The sequence below is a fragment of the Falco rusticolus genome, chromosome Z, assembly GCF_015220075.1.
Source record: "Falco rusticolus isolate bFalRus1 chromosome Z, bFalRus1.pri, whole genome shotgun sequence".
NCBI lineage: Eukaryota > Metazoa > Chordata > Aves > Falconiformes > Falconidae > Falco > Falco rusticolus.
The window spans coordinates 31,967,890-31,992,644 of record NC_051210.1 but is presented as its reverse complement, the minus strand read 5'-3'; the positions used below and the strand labels follow the sequence as shown (position 1 = coordinate 31,992,644).

General features: G+C 42.0%; 1 protein-coding gene across 1 annotated transcript in view; it reads left to right on the top strand.

Moving 5' to 3' along the window:
- The first annotated feature begins 290 nt into the window (after nucleotides 1-290).
- Nucleotides 291-24,755, top strand: part of NRG1 (neuregulin 1) — a 303,231-nt gene continuing 278,766 nt past the window's right edge. Inside the window, exon 1 of the mRNA XM_037374391.1 lies at nucleotides 291-360. The gene's annotated coding sequence lies outside the window, so the exon portion shown is untranslated. The remainder of the gene's footprint in view (nucleotides 361-24,755) is intronic.

Here is a 24,755-nt window from a genome sequence, read left to right as displayed (position 1 = left end):
CAGTACAAGGCATTTCCAGTGGGCTAACACACAGGCAAAGAAACGAGACTCCTTGGCAAGACTCAAGGCAACCAACTCCAGATTTCTGCTGGGAGATGTGTTTGTATGCATGTGAGTGTGTGTGTGTTGAAGGGGGGAGGAATTTACAGGAAAAAGTTGTGTTAAAAAATACAACAATGTGGAGGGTGTCTGCATATCTGTTCAGTGAACTTATCTAAATATTCACTTTTCTTCCCTTTCTTTTCCCCTTCCCTTCCTCCCTTCTCTTCTCCTGTTTACTGTCAGGAAGGGCCACCTCTGAAGGGCCAATTCAATACAGCCTGGCGCCAACACAGACGGACATCAACAACAGTTCCAACAGTGAGTCTATTTGCAATTGGGAAACTCCTTGATATGGTATTGTTTTATGTGCATGTAAAACACGCAAGAACTCTGCAGAGGACTTCTAGAAGAGGGAGAAGGTAGATTTGTCATGCCTAGCCCCCTCTGGTTGGAGCACCCTGCAAGTTTTTGATGCCTCACTAAAAGCATTAGATACTGATGTGTGAGGGCCAGTGCCAGGGCATTTTACCAGCCAAACAGGCTTCTGGAGCTGCATGCTGTTCAGAAAAAACTGGCTTCCAAGGAAGGAGATACTTAAGATACTTCAGCTGACTAGAGAAGAAGAGGTTGGAAGCCATGCACAGAAAAGTCTCTTAATTGAATTGTTACTTTCCCAGCTTGGGAGAAGAGCTGCCAATTTCAGATTTGGGTTCTAGACAGGTGAAGAGACCTTGCTTTCAGTTTTGGGGTAATTTAGCTGCTATCACTTAGATTCTCTGGTGCTCCCTGAGCACCTGGAGGGGGAAGATGAGTCCTTGCTCTTGTATAATAAGATCAAGGTATAAAAATCTCTTTCTTACTATGCATGCTCACAGTGTTATCCAACACTCGTGGTCCCAGTCCCCAGTGACCACTTCCTCCAATACATGTGTTGGGGAGAGAGACTTTTTATGGGGTTGTAGGAGGGGGGGAGGGAAATTCATTACACAGAGCAAATTAAAAATTATACCTGCTCCTCAATGGTCCTAAAAGGTACTCCTGCCCTACATTTTCCTCTTGCTGACTCTCCTGGGACCAACAAGCTTTGGCCCAGCATTACAGAGAAGGTAGCTGAGGAAGGAGGGAGTGGTTTAAAGGAGAAGTAGACAAGTGAGTGAGCTGGAGGAGTTGCAAAGAGGTGACAGCAAACAGAGGATATCAGAAGGGAAAAGAGATGGCAGTGAAAAGACCCAGAGAAAGCACTTCTGGGTCTCTGGAACAGCAGTCTGAGGGCTGAAAATGTCTCAGTGAGCTGTTTTTTAGCTAAAGTGTCTGGCCTGAGATCTGGAAAAAGTCTCCATTCACCCTCCACTTCAAAGACAGTAGGACAAATGATACCCTCTGGCAGGAGCTGAGCAAGCAGATTCTGTCTGCCACTTATTGAAGACTGACCACCAGAGCTGTATGATTTGTAGCACCTCATTCATGTAATATAAAGCAGTGCACTGTGATTGGATTAACTCTGTTTTTTCTAGCTGCATTGGTCTCAGCATAGTTTAATATTTTCCATGTGTCTATTAAACACTGTATCTTTGGTATATATATGAAGATGCAGGTTTTAATTAATATATTTGAATATATTTGTTAAAATCATGCTCACAAACTGTAAATGTAACTGTAATAATGTTATCACATACAATGCTATAATCTGATTTTGTGCTGCACAGTGAACAATGGAAAATCTACAGCACAGACCAATGTCTCACTGGTCTGTGACTCAAGCAAAGAATTGGTTGTTTATTCTTACCATACTTCTTTGCCTCAAATGCTTGAGTAAGTCATACTGTATTTCTTCCCCCTTTTAATTTTCTGATGGTTTGCTTAAGTCCCACAGTTTGTGCAGTCTCATGATCTCTTCTGTAAACTGTTGCTTGGAAGAGTTGCTATCCAGGGCAGTGCATCAAACCAGCTGTTTAGGCAGCTGTATCGATCTCGTGAGCACTTCTGTGTGTCAGTAAGCATGTGGACATGGGCCTTGAGATCAACAAGAAGACTTACTGTGAAATTGCCACATGCAGTTGAGGGACCTAGGACTCTATCTGTGCCAGGTGGAAGTGATTTTAAAACATTTTGAAATCTCTCAAAGATAGGAAGCTAAACACCAGGGGAATTCAGGCTGATGTTTGGTTTGTGATAGGATACCTTTAGCAGTCAATGAGTGGATCTGAACTGCAACACAGGGCTTATGTCTTACCAGGTCCTAGAGGAAAAGAAATACAGCAACAGAAAAAAGCAAAAGCCTCAGACATGTACAGCCCCATGGTTTGGGAGAGGATGTGCTGCAAAGCACTTTCGAGGGTCTTACCTCTGTGAAATACAATACAATATAATATCTTTCTTTTAGCTCACCTAGTCATCAATCCTGTATTTGTCTAGAGCAGCACTCTATTTTTGCCTTTTTTTCTTTTCAAGTTGTTAGAGCAGTTAATCAAAATTCAAGATGGATTATGATTAGATCTCAAACCCTGCTTTGAACCTTGATTGATTTTCTTAATGTCCGCTGTGCTTCCTATCTAGGAAGAACAGTTTGAGGTTACACTATGTTTTTTCATGGGAAAATTCAGGCAAGAAAAGCAACAGCATAGTAATATCAAGCAGGTAAGCTATTGGGCAAGGCTATTCATAATGTTCATCCAACACATCTTCCTCTCTCCTGCCGCATCCATTTGTATGTAGCCTCTTCCCCTCTCCTGGTCAGAAACCAGACCTCCACAGTTTAATGTTGAAATTATTGTAGTCATGCAATCCTTGGAGATTCCCAACAGCATCTCAAAATGTTGTTAGGACTGCATTACTATAATTATTGTTGTTGTTGTTGTTATTGTTATTAAAGATGGTGTCCTTTGAATGACAAAGCCTTGTACAAATAGGAGATTATCTAGGTGGACAGATTAAAGGGTGAGAAAAAGGAAGGGATCTAAGCCCTGTAACTATGTAGAAATGTCCCTCTGAGTGTGGGGCAGTACTGGAATAGGGGCTGAGAGAGGTTTTACAATCCCCATTCTTGGACATACTCAAAACTTCACTGAACAAAGCTTGGAGCAAGCTGATTGAACCTGGAAGTCATGATTTGAGCAGGGATTGGACTCCATAACCTCCAGAGGGCTCTTCCTGACAACATCATCTTCTAATTCTATTATCTGTGGTAAAATCAGTGGCAAGGTCCTGTGTATTGAGGTACATATAGCTTGATACTTGGTCTAGCACCTAAGCTGCTGAAAATATCCTCCCTCTTTGGAAATAAGATGTCTCCTTCAACTTTGGAAATAAGCTGTCTCTTCCAAAACCACTAGGTAAATGCCGTTTTCTGGTAGTCTGCAGTGGACAGGAGAAAAACATCATGGAATTTTGTGTATCAGATTAAAATGAAGCCTGCTATATACACAAAGTAGCTAGATTTTAGGAAAAAAGGGCTGGAAGCTGAGCTGGCAATCTTAAACAGGGAAAGACATCTTGCTCCCCGTAAGACTAAGACTGAGTGAACTTTCTCAAGGACAGAAGAACAAATCTGTCCTTTCACAGATGTCCTGGGGATCAGAGCTAGAGGCATCTCACTCTGACAGCATTGTTCCTGTTGTGTAGCTAAATTGAATGGGTCAGGTCCTGGGGCTGTCAATCCAGCTAAATTTGCACCAGAGTTTAGAAAGGAAGTAGATATTCTCCAAGGGCTAAATGCCAGTGACTCTGATGTGACATTGTGGTAAAGTTCTGGGCTCTTTCAGTGGGAATAAAGTACTGTTGCATTACTGTAATGAGTTGTGGTATCACATCCATTGCTCTTTTATTGTGTGTTTTCAAACCCTAGGCTCCCATTTGGTTTTGAGGGACACCAGATTTTTAGTTCTGAATGTCTTCTTTATCTTTTATGTAGTGATGAAAATCAGAACTGAGAGCTATTTATAAATTTCTGCTGTGCATACTGAGCTCCTAAGTATTACCTGAGGCAGGGTCTGTAGGAGGAGGTAATACCAACTGACACAGATGTCAAAAACAGACTGATTTTCTGACACATTAGTCACTGTTCGTATCTGAAACAGAAGCAAGAAATTTCAAGTTATCGTGCTACATTCTAGGTTTCTTGGCTGTTGCATTTTAGTTCTTAAAATTCCTGTTCAGAATCCACTGAGACTGCTTAGGTAGCTGCTATTCATTTTAGTGGGTTTGGGGATAAGTAAAATGTCAGCAAGATTAATGATTATAATTGAATGTAAAATGTTTTCTGTTTTTTCTTGCTATCTATGATATTACTAGGTTTTTTTAGTGGCCATTCATCGAAAAGCAAACTAGCTGACTCCCTGAGACATTCCAAATTGTTTCTGCAGTCTGCTGATGGCCACCAGTTCTGCCGGCAGAGTTCATAGAGAACATTCAGAAAGCAAATCTATATCACTAACAGCACTGCTGCCAGTTGACTTTGTTATTACAAAAGTTAAATCCTTATCCTTTCTATGCTCTGACATACACACCGTGATGCCTGGATTTTGTCAGCGTCCTAATCACGTCTGTCACAATACAAATTGGATGGAAAATCTTCCACAGGAGCATCCTGCCCACAATTTTAACATTAGCCAGAAATAATTGTGCAGTGTCTTCTGTGGAAGCATTTAATTCCATCACAGCTGCCAATTTCAAATGATTGGTTTTGTTCCAGTTAATAGGAGCTGCTACAGAAATGTCACTTTGGCACAAATTTTGGTGCTGAGATCTGCAAGAAGCAGAAAACCAGCAACCATGGAGAGAAAGGGTCTGTCTGTCGTCATGTGGAGCAGCTTTTAAGGATGGTGGGATAGCTGGACACCACTTGTTTGCAGTTACCAGCTCCTCATGCACATAGAATTTTATGCACCTGAACAACTTGGGAGTGTATTTGTGACAGGACAGGGGCATAATGTTGTTGACCTCCTTCTGAGATGATAATGCATGCCAGCGCCAGGTTATGGCCCTCAGGGTCCCCATCTACAAAACTAAAACAACACAGAAAAAAGTTTGCTTTTCCACGTGAGGGGGACAGGAAGAGGTGATGGCAGAAATCAGACAAGAGCACATGCCAGTGCTCAGTGGGAGACTGGCATGTCAGGAGAGTCTCAGCAGTGTCAATGCCAGTGTAGGGTGAGCCCCAGCAAGAAGTCTGTGTCTGTTGCTCAGGATGGGGGTACAGGGAAGGGGCACTCATGAGGTTCAGAAAAAGCAGAAGTTGGTCTTTTAAATCAAGGTGTTAAAGCTGTGAAATATTCAGGGTTGTGGGATAATATTTTTTTAGTGACTGCCTCCAGGTGATGAATTTAAAAGACAAAAACATGCAACAATTGCTTTTTCTTGTTGTTGTTTTTTACATATTATAGCTTGTATTTCACAGATGTATTTCACAGATATTCTGAAGCCTGTTTACATGAGGACACTAGGTCAATAGTATCTGAATTAATTTTTGAACTGCATTTATTACACAGAATTAGAGACTGATGGGGGCACTCTCACTCAGAATTTAGCTAAACTAAAATAAAGGGTTAGATTCGAGAGCAGGGTGTGAAAAGCAATGAAGACAGAAGGAGAATTTGCCTTCACCTGAATTTTGTGAAAAGCTCATGGAGATAAAATGCTATAAATCAGGTCTTCAGCCAGTATAAGTGAGCATTATCCAGTGATTTCATTCAGGTGTTCAGTCAGGGAAAAATTGGTCCTCAGCAGGCAGTTAACCATGCAGAGTATGAATGCTCAGGAACTGGCTGGGATGTAGGAAAACAGCAGAAACCGCAGAGGTTTACAAAAGCACCTGTTGTTTAGATCAAGTTAAAGCACCCTTTGGCTTTTCCAGCTTTGTGCAGAAACCAGATTATTGTAGTTTTTAAGTCAGTAGTTTTGCATCTGGCTGCTTCTTTTGTGACCAGGACAAACAGGGCATAGTAGAAAATGCAAAATGGAGTAAACTAAACTTGGAGAAATAGACACTTTTGCCTTAAAATAGAAGAATTCATAGGCAGTGGTAGAAATTAAAGATAGCAGTTTCACAACATGCAATTAGACTGTAGAATCCTCTACTATGGAAAGATTTTGAAGGGTTTAGTTAAATTCAAAGTAGTGTTAGCAAATTGTATGAATTACAAGAATACCTAGACAGATGATTATTAATTATGATGAAAATTCTGGGAAGATTATTAGATGCTGTTCTTCTGGTGTTATTCTAGTCTGTATCAGGATGAGATAATCTAACAGACAGCCAACCTGCAGTAAGCAGAAAATTACCTGAGAAATACCTAGGACTGATCACTCTGAGACATAAGATTTGGAAGACCTTGGGTCATATTAGGTTAATGGCTGGACTCGATAATCTTAATGGTCTTTTCCAACCTAAACAATTCTCTGATTCTCTATTCAGGCTATCACTTGGTCTAGCTTCTTTTTTTGAACTCCCCCATCCTTATTTTAGCTGAGTTAAGCCCTTCAAGTGTCCAGTTGCTGATGAGTAATATATTTTGATCATACCGATTCACAGTGACTCAGGAAACCTGACTTTTTAATGCAACTTGTAGGAGAACCATGTTGAGCTAGGTGTGCTTGGAGCCTTAATATTGCCATAAATAACGGTGCTGATGAAACAGGTGAGTAGGTTTAACTCTTAGCCTAGCATGAAGTCAGTGATCAAGATAAAGTTGGAACTGTTCAGTACTGTCATAACAGCAGTGTGCAAGTTTATTATCAATGTACTGTGAAAACGCAAGCTGTGGGAATCGACAGGTAGGTTTGCTTGAAGGATCCTCAGGGCTGCAAATAAAGCATCTATGTCCAGGTCTGCTAGGGCACATTATGCAACAGACTTTCTCCTCAGCAAAGAAATTGGTGGACATGAGGGAAAATGCTGCTTTCTCTCCTTCCATGACTCACAGGGGAAGAAATGCAAAGGGGTTTATATGGGAAAGAGCAAGAGCCAGGAGTAATGGTGCTGGTCACTTCACATCTACCTTTCACATGGCAAACCCAGACAGTCCCTGTTCATAGACATCTTCATTGTGAACAGCAAAACCAAGGATGAGAGAGTAAATTAGTAGTCATTTAGTGGAGTAACAAGCATGTCTTACAAATTAAAAGGCATGTGACATTGAGTGCCTTGTGTGGACACCTGGTAGCCACTACTTGCAGAGGAACTGAAAAGGGAGAATGATGCCTCATGCAAAAGTGCCGAAAGTTTGGGCCATGTTTTGCTGCCTGCATATCTTCCTAAGACCTTGTATGCTTCTGGCCAGCTCTAAGGTCTCCCTTTTCATTGCCTTCAACAGTACCTCAAACTGCTGTTACAGGCACTTATTTCTTCTCTGGTCTCAGTGTGCAGAACGACTTTATATCTGGAGAGTTCATCCCAGCAGTCAGCAAGAAAAAGCTAGTATGCAGCAATTTGAATAGGAATTCCTCAGCACTCTGACTTCTCCTTATCTAGAAATTACAAAGGAATTATTGCAACTTAGTGAGTTAAGAAGTACATTTAAAATACCTCTTATTTAGGTGTTTTTTTAGTTTATGTCAGTGTAATAACTATTACTATTCCACAGTAATTAGGTTCGTATGAAGTATTTTACTGGTTGAACTGCAAAAGTTTAACTGGTTATGCATTATTTATGCAAGTAATTTATGAGAACTTGTGTCATGTCCTCTGAGTGATGTTCACATCTTATGAAATCCCAACATCATCAGTAAGCATCTGGTGAAATCTTTACAGAAGTGCTTGTCCTGGGAGCACTAGAGCAGGAATTTAAAATTGCTCAGTATATCCAACAAGGGTAGTTTTATAGAATGCTTTGGGTTGCAAGGGACCTGTAAAGATCATCTAGTCCAGCCCCAAACTACTTTTCTTGTTTGGAATGGCCAAGTCATTTATGGTTATGTTTTTCTTTTTTAAAATGCAATGTTTTCACCACATCATTGTCCTGAATTATAAAATTACGCTTTCTTTTTATGATACAAACATAATTTCTGTGCAGTATTCCTCAGCTCTGAAATAATTAAACATTATAATTATGTCACCTCAGTCCAAAGTATCCTCTACAACTCTTCACAGTTTTGTAAAGGAAGAATTCAAAAAAAGGAGACCTCTGCTCATGCTGTAGCATTTTCACATCAAGTTCGTACTTGTATGAGGAAGAAGAACTTCGAAAGGTCAGAAGACACCATAGTTTACAGGCTCTTTCTGTTGTGGCTGCTGCAGCTCTTTTTCTTCTTTTGCACTAGGCAGGTACGGTCTGATTAAACATAACTTGGATGTGACAGTTTCCAAAGGATCAGGTTTGAGAAAAGCCAGGAGAACAGTGTGGCTGAGGTGACAATCTAACTGCTTGCAAGCCAGCAGCTGCTCTCATGCTTAGATACAGTAATTTTTAACTCTAGCTTACCCAGCTGAAAGGTGCAAAACATCTTTCAAAAAGAGCAGAAAAATTCAAAAACGTTGTGAGATGCACTAAGAGCATCCAGAAGTTGTCCAAATAGCAAATAGTCAGGGGCCAGCAGGCAGTGTGAGCACAAGAGGAAAGCAAGCAAGCTATTGAATTTAACAGCTCATAAAGCAGCAGGTTGTATTTCGTGAAATAAAATGGGACATGTTCTGGAACTTTTTATATAGGTATGGATTGTAGCTCAGGGAGAGAAACACCTCTCCCTCCCTTTCTTTTCCCTGGCTCCCTTTATTCATGCATAGCTAAGTGTTGTGGGCTGCTGGCTGCCTGTAGGAGTGAGTCCTTGCTTCTGTAAAGCCCAGTTGTGCTGATAGGGCTGTTAGTGTGAACTGCCCAGGGACACTTGTTACTGTTGTAGACAAGATTTTGAAGGATGAAACTGCTTCAGGAGCAAACAGTTACGCTGGTCAGACTAGATTGTCATTATGGATCTTTCCTGATTCTTAATATGCCTCACTTATAACAAGAAGAAAATATTTTTCTGTAAGAGGACAACCTTTTACTTCCTCCTTTAACAATCTCTACACCAGCCCACATGTAGTCATCTCTGTCACAGGGTAACTCCTGCCATTGTGCTGACTAAGCCTACAGAAATGCAAAGGGAATTCTGTGTATGCCACACTCTACCTGTTCCATCTCATAGATGTAACCAAGCTCCTGATTTCATAGAATCAGAGTCATAGAATCATAGAACCATTGAGGCTGGAAAAGACCTTTGAGATCATCGAGTCCAACCGTTAACACAGGACTACCAAGTCCGTCACTAAAACACATCCCTAAGCATCACATCTACACATTTTTTTAAACACCTCCAGGGATGGTGATTCCACCATTTCCCTGGGAAGTCTCTTCCAATGCTTCAACACCCTTTCAGTGAAGAAACTTTTCCTAATATCCAATCTAAATCTCCCCAAGTGTAACTTGAGGCTATTTACTCTTACGCTGTTGCTTGTTATCTAGAAGAGACCGACCCCACCTGTCTATGAACCCCTTTCAGGCAGTTGCAGAAAGCAATAGGGTCCCCCCCTGAGTCTCCTCTCCAGACTGAACAACCCCAGTTCCCTCAGCCGCTCCTCATAAGGCTTGTGCTTCAGACCCTTCACTAGTTTCACTGCCCTTCTCTGGAGGACAAAGTACAGAAAGCCTAGCAGGGCAAAAATGGGATGCAAGTGACAAAGTATCTAGTGGGGCTGACAGAAATTCAGGAGGGAAGAACAAAGAAAGACATGCCACTTACAGCCTCTTATGAAGCTACTGTAATGACTTTGGCTAATTTCATATTTTCAGTATGCTGAATTAAGTCTTTCTTCCCACAACCCATCTCCCCCAAACCCCACCCCGTGATTTTAAATGAGCTATAGCATTTGGGATTTGCTTTCCGTTGCTAAAGTGTTTACAAAGAGCTTCTTGCCACTGTACTCCAAGGCTAATAATAACGCAGGGCTGTTGGCACAGTCATTAGAATGAGAAACAAGTTTAGGCTGCACTATCCTCAAATTAAATTAGTCATGATCTCTGCGTGTCCAGTCAGCCTTCCCATCTTCTAGCATCTCTGGGATGGCTCTGCTGCATGGCCAGCCCCAGTTACACCCTGATGTTTGCAAAGATGGCTTATCAATCCCTTCTGTGCCTGTTAGTGGCCTCCTCTGCTAAACACATCTGTAGGTATCCAGGTGATCTATCAAAGAAAGAAGAGGGAAAGACGTGGAAAACCCCTTCCGATAAAGGTCTCAACATGTTATTGAAGCACCGTGGGCCTTCATAAGCACTACTTGTATGTGGACAGGCCAGGTGTTCAGGCAATGTGACAGCTGTTCTCTCCAGCATCTGTTGTTATCCCATTACACCTGCTCAATGCCCTGAAATTCAACCTTAGCTCAATACTGCTGCATCTTTCTCCTTCCATATCTTCACACTCCCCTAAAGCCATCCAAGGTCTCGGAGGTCAGTGCTTGCCCCAGCTCCCAGCCATGCTTCCCTGACTCCTCACTTATGCCATCTCTGCCATTCCTGCAATTGCAATAACTGACTAACAAGCCAGTCAAACCCTCCTTTTGCAGGGGTATTTTTCAGGTGAATCACTGGATCTGTGGGAGAAGAGACTACTAACATCTCTGCTCAGGGAAAGGCTGACATTTCAGCTCAACCCTTATTAAAGTCCAAACCAGAAAGGTATTAGGAAGACTTTAGTGAGGGGAAAGACTTCTACAAGTGGTCAGTCTAGCTGTGAATTGCAGCACCACAGAATAACATTGTCTGTATGTCACTCACAATACTGGTGAAAAAGCAAGAGCACTTCAGGCCAGTTTGGGCATTACTGGAACACCTCAATCCAAAGGAGACACTCAAGCCCATGTCTGGTGAGGTTTCACAGGACTGCCTTCCCAACAGGATGACTTGACTTTTCTTCCCATTGCTTATGCCTGTTGCCAAACAGTCCTCACTGATGGGGGCTTCTGCAAGATAGCTGTTATCAGAAGTGCAGGCAGATTTCTCTTACCATGGCTGCCTGAAGTGATTCTGCATTCTTACCAGTCTCTTCAAAATGTAATGCTTGCCCCTGCAAAACATAATTAAGATAATTACCCACCAGATCAATCTCCTGCTGGGTACGAGTTCTTTCATGCATGTGGTCTTTAGATCAAGACTGGATTTGGGGTAGTCAGGGACTGTTTGTTTCTACATGGATTTCAACCACAAGAAAAGCTACCCTGTCTTCAGGGGTTTGGCTTTGTTAGGCTGTGCAGTTGGGTCTAGGCTTTACTGACAGGGCAGGTTCACTGCTTTCTGAGGGATGGGAGGTAGGAGGCACAGTGCAATCTAGGCTATGGCTACAGGAACAAGCTGCCAAGATAATCCAGCATATATCTTTACAGAATGTCAGGTACTCTCTTTAAAATGAGTGCACCATATTCTGTCACCCTATCACCAATGTAAGGCAGCTCTCTCCCTATGGAAATGCTTCTTGTTTAGAGTAAGAGGAGAAGTCAAGTTTTCCAGGTGTCTATCATGTCTTAAACCTATTGGTATGAGGTAAGGAGTTAAGCCCCAAGACTTTTTCTGTCCTCCTTCCAACGAATGCACAATGGTTTCTGTTTTGCTTGCAGAGAAATACCTCACTTCTCTCCTTGCTAATCCCATTTGTATTGGGTTTCTTCTCCCTCTCTGATACAGAAGGTTGCCAGCATGTTCATGCCCAGCAGGCATCAGTTGGTGTCTGTTCTTAAATTCAAAGCACATAGCTGTGCCCTCAATTTCCATTCTTTAGAAACCCGAATGTACCATGATTAAAATAGACTGCAAACAGATGCTTGATGATAAAGAGGTCTCATTTGCTTGTACTAATTGCAATTTGTGCTGTGAGGATTTTATGACTGTCTAACAGCTAATCTTTGTAAGAGTTCAATGAATCTGCTGGGCTTGGGGCTTTGGCATGGCCATGGTAGGCCTGTGGTTTTGATTTGTGGAAGTTTTGGATTCAGAGCTCACTGAACAGCCCAGAACTACTCAGCCATGGGAACTGACAGCAAAATGCATAATCTGTCACACCCTCCTGCTGCAAATTTGATATGTAGGGACATCCCTCTTCCACTTGTATCCATCCTGCACTGCTTTATGCACTGGAAAATTGGTCATTTGACTTCTGGATGTGAAAAGCCTTCCTTACTGCAGAGTTTAGAAAGGATCCTTCAATTTTCTTTCTTTCATACCAATTGAACTTCAAAGAGCAAAGACCAGAAAAGGCAGATGGGGGCAAAACAAAGTGGTCTTTACAAAGGCATCACTTAAAATCTCTTCCAACATCAGGCAAGAGCAGGTCACAAGCTATGAAGGGAAAAGGCAGATGTGGCCCTGACTAGGTATGGAGACAAGTGTCTGAAGCAATTCTGATGATGTTGTTGATAGTTCAGCTGTTCATATGCCCCCCAAGAGGAGCCTGGTGGCTCAAGAGAAAGAACAGAATAGTGTCTCTCCTCCTGCAGCCCCAAGGCTTGTCCTTATACCAGTCTTTGCTGTCAAGTTCTGGGGACACACCAGACCAGCCCTACTCACTCTAAACAGCATTGTACATCAGGAGCGAGTCCCTCCACAGCAGTCTGAGACCGGTGTGGAGAGAACTGGACTTCAAGTGAAACAAAGCTCTCTATTCTTCTAGACAGAAGTTATCTGTCCTCCCAAGTTTCAAGATACATGAGCAGGTCTGCAGGTGCCCTGCCAACACCCTGGCTCTCAGCGAGTGAGCCAGCAGCACCCGAGGCTGATGCTCCAGCTGTGAGTGCGCCCCAGGCTGCAGTGGGACTGCAAGGGAAGGTAGTTCTTGTTTGTTTTCCTGAGCACTCTGTTAAAACTTTGAATCCTGTGTCAAGAGTAAAAGCAAGCTGCAGGCAAAGTAGAAGCTGGCCAGGCATGTGTTTTTTATTTTATTTGTTTTTTATCAGTACAGCAATTGTGGATGGAGTTGGAGTTTCGGCTCACATTTATTATCACTCTTAGATGTTGTTTTTGTAAACCTGGTGTTTCTGTGAAAACGAACAGAAATGGCAACATGATAGAGGAGAGAAGGAGAAAAAAACTAGGCAAGGTGGTAAAGGCACTGGTACATGGGGTTTTATTTCAGGCATTTGCATGTTACTGAAAATGTAAATTACAGGAGACAGGGAAGCTGCAAGGAGCAGGGCCATATGGTATGATAAGTTTAGCTCTTGGGTGTCTTGAGCTTTTTATGGTTGGGTCAGAAGTGAGTGATTTCAGCGCACATAGGGCTGTACTCAAACTGTTTCCATTATGTCCCTGGTAGCAAGCATCATCTGTCTGGTGGGAGCATTTGGATGCTGGGCTGAAGCAGTCGCTCTCCATCTTTCTTCATAGATTGACTGTGTGATAAATAGGCCAGTGTCACTTGAAGCACCATGCATGTGTCGCTAGTCTCTTGGCCAGTAACTTCGACTCCTCCTAAATCATGCCAGGTGTGGTATCCCTTGTCAATGCTTCCTAGCTGGAAAATAAAAAGCATCCAATTCCTTTCTTGTACAAGATAAATATGTGAACTTTTTAAAGAGTAATTTTGACTTTGAAGAAGTGTCATTTAAGAGACCTTTAGTTCATATAAGAACTTTAATAGTTCACTATTATTTAGTCAGCTGAGTAACTTAGCTGAATTTAGTTAATTACAGCTACTAGCCCAGCATCTGCAGTTGGCCTAGATGATGGTTATAGGTCCCTTCCAACTGAAATTATTGTATTGTATTGTATTCTACTCTACTCTACTCTACTCTACTCTATTCTATTCTATTCTATTCTATGAATGCGTTATACTGGAGTTAGCTATACCTCTGAATGTATCAGTGTAACCCCCTTTCTAAAAGTCTAAATTGAAATTAGAACAATCTGGTATTTCTGAAGAGTTTTGCAAAAATTGAGAATGATGTATTATAAATAATCATACAGGAGGTGAAGTCTCTCGTCTTTTTTTAATTTAAGATTATTACTTGGCATCTTCACAGATCCAGGAAATTTACCATTTTCCTTTTGATGAGAAGGGAGTTAGGAGTGAGTTTCACAGTCAAAAGGACAGGGGGACTGTCAAAAGGACAGGAGGACTCTTGGCATAAAGTAGTTGTTTTCAGACCAGCAAATCCTGTTCTGAAGTTGTATTTTCCACGGTCATTTTCAGAAATCTTTGCACAACCTTATGCATAGAAAGTGGTTTAGAAACAAAGAACTTGCATGAAATGCTTTCTTATCCTCCTTCAACTTCTGCTCCAAGGCTCAGAGTGAGTAAACCTCTTAAATACAACCTTGAAAGCTTAACTGAAATCAGGATGGAATGACAGAGGCCAATAAAGTGCCATTGCTTCAAACTGAACATCAAGTAGTACCATTCCTCAACTAAGCAAATGCAGTCATCAGCACCCGCAATAGGAACGAGGGTACATCACAGATTTGTCTACCAGGGAATCAGATTGATAGTGATTAGGATTTAACAGCTCAACAAGGAAAAAAACCAAAACCATTCTCCATAGCATGCAAAGAGAGGACTATAGTTGTGACTAAGAGTGGCTGTAACACAGCTAATGAAGGCAGTGCTCCTGCAGGAGCTGTGTGCCCCTGCTTACTCTGGAGGCGGTTATGGGCAGTTAGAGAGCATGGTGAGGTTCTGAAAGAAGCGATGCTGGCACCAAACTGAGCTGTGGTCTTGGATCCTCTCACTTCTTCCATGATGTTGAAGGTCATCTCATGGAAAGTGTATTTCCTTTAAGAGGAAGGATTTGTAGGGGAAAAAAAAATCCTTTAAATAATCCTTTAGTTTATGGATTACACACACACACACACACACACACACTATTTTTTCATTTTCTGCTATTCAGGTCTGAAACTTCTAAGGAGAAATTTCTTGGGGATTTTTCAGGTTCCCTGCCAGTGATCAGTGAGCAAATCTTTTCAGGGAGAAACCTGAGGAAAGGCCTTACTGGTTTCCTTGCTTTGCCATGGATTTTTGTTGCAGTTTCACAACCCTTCACAACAAACCAGAGAAAACAGATGCTTGAGTTATTTTAAGGGTAATTCTAAATAGCATTTCTCCCCCAGTGTTTTGGTTTTCTCTACTCAAGGGTCAGAGTTAGAACGGTGGTAAGGAATCTATTTATTCTTATAACCAGTTCCTCTCAGCGATGTTAATCCCCCACACCTTTGCAGTCACATTCCAACATTGCAAGATAACTTTGAAATAAGAAGGAAGCTCCACTGAGGGTTTGTGCTGTGGTATATTCCAAGTTATAAAGATTCACTGTCCAGCTCCCCATTTGCAGATTTAAGAGCAACTCTGAAAATTTCAGCCTGTGGGGCTAGTGATATTTGGAAGTTGGAAGTCTGCAGGCAGTTATAGGAAATCCCAAAGACACAGCTCTGCATAAGGTGCACAGGTTTGTTGGGCCAAGTGGGTATTCACAGGATTTGGCAGGATGCAACAGCCTCAACTACAGTTTCATCCAGCAACAGCTGAATTGAACCTGTAAGTCTGGCTAATTTCTATGTCAAAAATCAGTGGGAGAAGTTTTTTACCTTCCAGTCTGTTCCACTTCAGAACAGAGTTTTCATCATGACTTCCTCAGACCACCACAGATTCCCAGCCTCTGATTAGTCTTGGGGGTTTTAGGCTTTTTGACTACATTTGAGTTTTCTGATTTTTATTTTGCTATGTAAGCTTTTTTTTTTTTTAATTGCCTAAGGCAACATGCTGGAGGAATGAAGAGAGTGGCTAAGCCAGATCAGTAATGACAGCCTGCAAAAGCCTGCACTCTGCTACCATCAGGCATCCAGCAAAGTCTCCTGAGCCTTTGACTGGACATTAACACTGTTCCCCTTCATGACACAGGAAACTCAGTCTGCCTTCATCAGCAGCATTTTGGTATAGATGTCATACCGCTTTGAGGTAATTTCCAGTCATTGATAAGAATGAGCTGATTGCCCTTTGCTTCCCTGGGGCAAAAGCTCATGCCTATAAAGGCCTTATGTTAGTGGCTTTATGTGATTACAACTAAGCCCTTAATTTTATCATTTATAGGGGTACTAAGCTCCTGCACCAGCAGAGAGAGCTGTAAACTGATAGCAACACAGAGGAAAGAGAAAGGGTATTTTCCACAGTGAGCCCTGGGGAGAGGCAGCAGTCACCTTTGGCAAGGGTCCCACTAGTAGTTTTTCTAGAAAACATGTATCAGCATCTTCATAATCCCGTTCTGATGGAAACAAGACATTACTGGAGGAGGACTAGGCAGTGCAGTCATTGGGAGGGCTTCTTTCCCTCTGCAGACCTTCTCTATTTTGTAGTATTCCCACTGCTTCACCCTGAGTTAGGCTGTTCTCCACCTGCCTAACCCAGGAATTAGTGCAGCTCTGTCTTTTTTTCCACTTCTCTAAATGAAGCATAAAACTGAAATACAATACTGGCTACACACTAATCAGTGCCTATTTAGAAATACCCCTGGAATGATCTTTTGGTCCCATAAAGGTTTGCATTTAGACTTGTAATTTAGGACTGTACAGGTCAATCCACAGGAAAACAGTTGAAATGTGTAAACAACTAAAAATAAACTACTGCTATGCTGTCCAGGGTGCTTATCTCTTGCAGGGCATAATTGTGCATTAAATTAAGTGTTGAACAGATGGACTTGGGTAGGAGGTGCAGCTGCCAGGCACTCTCCTGGTGTGAAAGGAGAGATTTTTCAAAACTTTATACACTGTTTTATTTTGTGCATTAATTGTATTAAAAGCTAATTGACTGTGCTTTTGAAAGGCTCACCTCTATTTGCTAAAGCCGTCACCTCTGCAAATTTCTCTGTGTATCACACACTGCATTGCTGAGTGGAGGGATCCATAGAAACATGACTTTATACTTAGTTTTCTAAAGATAGGCTTGGAAGCCTAATTTTAGGTATCCAGGTCTGAACGTTTTGTTCAGATTTTGGCAGGGACAAAGCAAGTAATTTTCTAAACTCTGGACAATCAGAACTCTCCTCTCCTCTCCTCTCCTCTCCTCTCCTCTCCTCTCCTCTCCTCTCCTCTCCTCTCCTCTCCTCTCCTCTCCTCTCCTCTCCTCTCCTCTCCTCTCCTCTCCTCTCCTCTCCTCTCCTCTCCTCTCCTCTCCTCTCCTCTCCTCTCCTCTCCTCTCCTCTCCTCTCCTCTCCTCTCCTCTCCTCTCCTCTCCTCTCCTCTCCTCTCCTCTCCTCTCCTCTCCTCTCCTCAGTCTCTGAGGAAAGTGATTCCCCTCACCATTGTTTCCATTTGAATTCATTAGCACGTAGTTGTTTCCACAGCTTGCTGTTCCAACCAGTTGTCTGCCTTGTTTGCTGCCTTCCTCCACATGCTTGTGCCAGTTTTCTGCGGGCTAAAGAGGAGTTCAAAGATGTTGTTGGACCTTTTGCTGCAACGTATTCTCTTTATTCTGTCGAAGAACTCATGTTCATTTGATTCGTTAACCAGAGTTTTTCTGAGGGCTACCGTTCCATGGATTTATGGTGTTATTAATTTCCATTATTAGTTTGCAGATTGTATGGGAAAGTAAGTTACTAGAACCGTAATAATGCTGTATCATCACTGGCTGTTGTTAGTCTGAAAAGTTCCTTCCAATGGAAAGTGCTACAAGGTATCATAAACCACAATCTATAAAAACTTTATTAGGTACATCATAATTTATCGTTTTATACTATCTGATGTAATACAGAGGCAGACCTCCAATAATCTTTATTTTTTGCAGTTCTCTTCTCTCAGGCATTCTAAATGTTTCTACTGCAACTGTAAGGAACAAGTGCTGATGATTTACCTTGTAATCTATGCAGAAAGCAAGGGAAATTAAAAGACAGGGGCTTCAAAAGGCTTCTCATTTCAGAGGATCACTTTCTCTGGCCTGCAGAGCATCTCATTGCAATTATTTGACATTGTATATTACAACATGGTTATGAAAAAAGCCCAAAGAACCTTTTGATGAATCCCTTACTAATTAAAGACATTCCCACAGTATCAGTGACTGTTCTTAGGTCTGTAAGCCAACCTGGGGCCACAGAAAGTTTCCTGGAACTCTTCACTGAGACTTCAGAAATCCCTCAGTTACTCAGTGAGAAAAATACACACACACATACACACAGACATGCCCCCCCTGACCCCCACCCCCCCTCCAAAATTAGGAGACACCAATTTTGATGGAAAACCTGAAAGTAAGGTCCTCACATGGCACTTTCTAAAGCCAGTCTTCTGACAGGCTAGCCTCTCTGATCACATCAGTCCCACATCTGATTAGCTGGACTACTCAGTATGTGATGGTCTAAGATACTTAATGCAAGGCCATTAAACCTTGCAGACTTATTTGGGAGCTCACTTCTTTAGTCCTGCTCTCACACCCATCTAACAACAGACAGAGTTTACCATGGGGCTCCTTTTCCCTGTCCAGGATACCAGTTACCAATTGTTGCAGAGCCTTAACTGCACAGCAGTCAACTGCTGATGCATGGTTGTAAATTTTATTGTCAAATGTCCCACTGAGGTGTTTTGTTGTTTAGATAAAATGTTCCCTGAACATCAAAGTAAGATCTGCAGTGCACACCTCTTAGCATAAGGCATGGATACTTTCCTGGTTTCAGCTGGGATAGGGTTAATTTTCTTCTCAGTAGCTGGTGCAGCGCTGTGTTTTGGATTTGGTGTGAGAGCAATGCTGACAGCACACTGATGGGTTTGGTTGTTGCTGGGTGAGGTTTATACTCAGTCAAGGACTTCTCAGTTTCTTGGGCTCTGCCAGTGAGAGGGCTGGGGGGGCATGGGAAATTGGGAGGGGACACAGTCAGGACAGGTGACCTGAACTAGCCGAAGAGATATGCCATACGATATGACATCATGCTGAGTATATAAACTGGGGGAAGAAGAAGGAATGGGGGGATGCTCAGACTCATGGCATTTGTCTTCGCAAGTAACTATTACACATGCTGGAGCCCAGCTTTCCTGGAGGCAGCTGAACACCCGCCTGCCAATGGAAAGTAGTGAATGAACTCCTTGTTTTGCTTTGCTTGTGTCCAGATTTTGTTTTACCTATTAAACTGTCTTTATCTCAACTCACAAATTTTCTCACTTCTACTCTTCTGATCCTCTCCCCCATCCCACTGTGTGGGGTGTGAGGAGCAAGTGAGCGGCTGTGTGGGGCTTGGTTGCTGGTCAGAGTTAAACCACAACAGATACACAGTTGGAAACATCTTGTGGTGACATCTCACAGCTACTCCTGTGAAAACGAGCATCTGCTCAAGAACAAATTACCCAGCCGCAAAAAAACATTGCACATGTCTGCTTGTCTTCATCCTAATGTTAAACTATCCTCTCAGCCTCATGCAAAGGAAGGCTGGAGTTTCTCATAAGGTGTTTATCCAGTCATGTAAGGTCCAGCAAACAGGCAATGAAGATGCAAGATTGTAATAAGGGCATGTTATGACTGTATGCTAAAAGGCCCTAGTTCTGTAGGTTAAGTATGGTGTATAAACACCTTAATGGAGAGAAGTTGTTTAATAGTATTAGTGATGAACAACTCTTCTAAACTTTGGTCCTAGATCATCTCAGTTTTGATTTTAAAAATGCAGTTACCGATGTGGTATTTTGTTATCCTGAACCTTGTACTTGCTAGAGAGAGTAAATATAACTGTATTAATGGGCTCAGCTCTTACAAATTTTTACTCAATATTGGATTCTCACAAACGGAGAATTTTTGAGTCAAAACTTGTATTTATTAATTCAATTAATTCTGACCAATACCATCTTTTCATCTAAATGTTAAGAAGCGTGTGCATTTTGACACTGCATATCTTTCTGTTAACAGGTGCTGCAAGATGTTCAGAGTATTGCAAAACTGGCTGTTAAGTGCAGTTACCAAGAGCATGCTCAGGTTATTGCTGGTGGGTGTGAATATTCTGCTGCCACTGCCACTGAAATGCGGTTTCTGATCACTCGCTGCTAGTTCACTATGAACTGCCAGTGTAACATCGAATAGCCACTTAAAGTGTGTGAATCAGATTGCTGGTGCTAGCCTGGTCATGCTCAGATGCACCCCTCCACTTGTGTTTGTTCACAAAACTTAGAATTTGCATCTTTAGGATAGTATGTCACAAATCCCATGCTGTAGACTGCAGGGAGCCAGAGGAAATTCCTGCCATGAAGGCAATGGAAAGTTTCAGCAGCTCCCTTCCTGTGAACACCCAGACTTGTTGCATTGAGAAGGCATCCCCAGGAAAGACACCCTAATCAAAGAAAGGCTGAGGCAGGTCTGTAAGAAAAATAAAGACTGCCACGAAAGGAGACAAAAATTCCACTACGGCTAACTAGGCCAGGTTTGGGGGAATAACTTAAAACGGTTACAATAATTTTAAGACCTTTGCACTGCCTTGTTGTGAAAATTGTCACATGACCAACAAAAACAGGTGTTGCACCCCCTGGTGCAGGTGGAAGAAATCTTCCGTGTTAAGTGACTTGATTCTAATTAGCATGGGCGTCACTATGTGGCTCACTTAAAGACTATGATTCCTGCTGACTCCAGTGTCTTTGGTATCACAGGCTGGACGGTACTGCTGGTGGTCCTCTGTGACAGGGGACACGTGAGCTGACCAGAGTTGCAACTCAGAAAGGGAGGCTACAAGAAACCCATTACTCCCGAAGGGATTTGAAGTGGTATACGGTGCCCGCTGTGGGCTTCTTTCCCAGAACAGGAGCATTTGGACATTTGGAGTATACATTTCTTTGTGTGTGTATATAGGATACCATATTGCGTATCTTTAGCAATTGTGTGTATGTTTATACTTAAGTATTTGTGCTTCACTCTTTGAAAAACATAAATTTCACAAAAATGCTATCAGGACAAGCCAACAGCAGCATTCTTGCATACCAGAGAATTTGGGTGGGAATCAGTTTTGTAATGCATAGTTAAATGTTATCCTACAGCACATTAACAGTAGCAGATTTTCCTGTACAAAGCAGGACTAGGTCTCTAAAAGTGAAGGAAAGGTTTCCTACCTTCTGAGATTCAGCTGCCCAAACAGGCTTACTGATACTCTGGCAGAAATGTTTTAAAGACCTGAAGCATGTCACACACACACAGAGGTTTTACATTTGTGAGAGAGAGAGTGTGTATTTATAAACGTAGAGAAAGTTTCAGTAACTTGCCCAGTCATGCTGGGGTCTGTGGTGAGAGCCAGGATGTAAATTCCGTATTCTTAAGCCAAGGTTTTTCTCACAAGACTGCCTTTATGTTATACAAAAGTCTATGCTCTTTTCTCCATCTCTTTTCCCTGTCCACATCATGTGTGCAGTAGCGTTCTCTAAAACAGATCTTTCAGGATCTACTTCTGGCTCTACTGGTTCTCATAAAAGCTTGACTAGTTCAGGCATGCATCATTGTATGGTACAAAATGCTGCAGCTTGACATAAAGGAGGACGTATTTGTTGACAGAATTCTTTATTTAAAAAAAAGAAATCATTAACAAGTATTAACGTTGTGCCATCATGCCCACTTGGATGTGTATTTGAAAACATAGACTTTGCTTTTTTTTAGTCTGATTTACCTTCCAGATCAGGAGGAATGTGAACAACCAAACATCCCTGACATTCAAAACGTCAAGCTTTGGGCATGTTTGAGTGGCCAACTGCAACAGATCTGACTCAAATATGTATGAAAGCCAGTATTTTCCACTGACAGAAGGGTCAACTGATTCTGTCGAGGCTTGAAATAGAGACTAAAATGAGGCATTTGCCTTTGGGCAGATGCGAGTGGGTATTCACTAACAGGCGTCCTGCTGAACTACTCTGTGTGTAAAGTCCATAGGAAAGCCCATAAGTACACCATAGATAATCCCATCGCAAGCGTAAGTAAGTGACTAAGGGCAGCTGTGTAGCATGGATGCTGGGGTTGGCTTCTGCAGCAAATTTTCAGTCGAGGGCCATACTGAGCTCAGAGAAAAGTTAGCATGTATGTAACAGTATTGCAGATCAAGGCTGAGGAGCTAACTGAATTAGCTCCCAGCAAAGAACACAATCTCTTCCTCCTTAGGCCAGTCTTGTCTGGGGCATGGTCACATGGATGCAGTCTATGCTACACGCACATGGGAAAGAGAGGCTAAAAAAGCCCAAAAAAATTATTTGATGGAAACTGAGAAGCACAGAAGGAGAGGCAGTTAATTCAGTTAATTATTGTAGGCACTACCTATAAATGCTGTAATTCTTAAGAAATGTCAGCATACATGTGCAAATCAAACAGATCAGGTCTGTGCCTGTGATAGTGCAGTCAGCAAAAGCTTGGGCCTGTGTCACTAGGACGGAAGGGTTTGAGATTTTGCTGAGACAGCTCCTGGCAGTTTTCACAGTTAATTCATTTTTATCTGTAATTTAGAATTTATAAAACTCATTGCTCATGCAATTTAATGTAAGACTTACCCAATGTCAACCAAGATGGGTTTATGATAGCAGGAGATATTTTGAAAGTCAATAGAAAAATATATCTGCCTTGTACCAAATCTGCAGGAGTCAAAAAGTTCTGAACTGTGCACAGATTTTGATGAGAGAGAAAATTATCTATGGCATTTGCAGAAAGGATACTAGCAGCAGCTGAACCAGAGGCTATTTATGCCTTGTTTTGGGAAACGAAAGAAGAGGTTACTAGATTTTAAAGAAAAAGTATCTCCTTGCCATACACATAGAAGTCTATTGCAATGAAAAATGCAGGTTATTGATATTAATAATGTCTCTATTAACACTTTTGTATGTGACAGACATATTTAATAAAAACAGAGATGAACATGGAAGGCAAGTGAAGTATACTTTGCATGTTATTGAGGCTTATCTATACTGGTTGTACTAAGTGAAATCTTTTCTAAAAATGATCCTGCCAGTCAGTATTACATTTTGTGTTAATGACATTTATTAAAATCTTGGAGGAGGCTCTTTCATCTGACAAACTTCTTTTTTTGTGGCCATGGATATTAAATATTGGGCATTCAAATATTAGAATAAGTTTTTAAAAATTTACCTGAGATACATACCATCTGAAAAGAAAGTAAATAATTCATATCCCTGCCGGTTAAATTATCCAGTGGTATTACATTTCAGATTTGTGTGCTTTGCTTTAAGTTTGTAACACCTTTAAATGGATCCAAGTATTTCTCATGTCATCCAAGGATTTTACAGTTATAACTTCTGCAGTTATAAAGCTCAGCTTATGTGGATGTACACCTATTAAAACCAGGCTGTTCTTGAAGAAAAGAAACAACAAAAGAGATCTCTTAAACCACCACTACTGTGATAGAGCTGAGTGAACTATCCATACATAGCATGTCACGGCTTAATCACATGAATGGCTTTTTGCTTTAGTGAATACCAAGAAATAAGATAAGCACCAGTCTCAGACAGAGCTTTTTATGCAGCGCAAGTCCCTTTCCAGTCAACTGTCTGCAGGGAGAGTCCATCCCAGCAGTGCCAGAAAGGCCCATAATGATGAGTTAACCTTCTTATCACAAGCAAGAGGTTGGGTTCATCCAGTGTGCCCTGTGCATCCTGTGTCAAGATTATACAGTCTGAGTGAGTGAGCCATAAGCTAGCACCAGCTATCCATATGCAGCTGAAACACTTCGAGTCAAGTATGATCAGACACAGCTTTAGCTCAATCATTCCTTCGATTCATTAGCCCCTCCCAATCAATGAAATATCTTGGACCTTATTTCAAGCTAATTGATTGCTAAGCTTAGAGTCCACGCTCTTTATCCTGTTAGAGACTCACAGCTCCCTCTGGAAGCATCAGCGAGAAGTGTCTTATCCAGCCTCCTGTTCACATCACTTGATGTGACTCAGCCTTCTGAAGAATATAGTTACTGTTTTAAAGCATACAATATCTGGATTTCAAGTACTGTGGGACGTTGCAGTCATGTACCCCAGAAATTATAGACTGCTGTAGGAAAAGGTAAACTGACGGATGACAGGGAAAATTGGGAGTTGTGAAACAGCTTTGATGTGTGCAACAACTAATCGGACAAGCACTCTTAATCCAGCACATCCCCAGAGCCATTACAGCATGACATCTCTTATCACAAACTGTCAAGGTCCCTTTATTATGTGTTTGCAATAGTAGATATTAGTGTCCAGTGCTGTAAAGTCATAGTATAATTTCAGTTGGAAAAGACCTTTGAGGTCATCAGGTCCAACCATTAACCCAGGACTGCCAAGTCCATCACTAAACCATGTCCCTAAACAACACATCTAAGCATTTTTCAAACACCTCCAGGGATGGTGATTCCACCATCTCCCTGGGAAGTCTCTTCCAATGCTTCACCCTTTCAGTGAAGAATTTTTTCCTAATATCCAGTCTAAACCTTCCCAAACATAACTTGAGGCCATTTCCTCTTTTTCTGCCACTTGTTATCTAGGAGAAGAGACCAACCCCACCTGCTACAACCCCCTTCCAGGTAGTTCTAGAGATCAGTAAGTTCCCCACTGAGCCTCCTTTTTCTGGACTAAACACCCCCAGATCCCTCAGCTGATCCTCAGAAGACTTGTGCTCCAGACCCTTCACCACCTTTGTTGCCCTTCTCTGGACACGCTCCAGCACCTCAGTGTCCCTCTTGCAGTGAGGGGCCCAAAACTGAACACGGTGTTTGAGGTGTGGCCTCACCAGTGCCAAGTACAGGGGGATGATCGCTGACCTTGTCCTGCTGGCCACACTGTTTC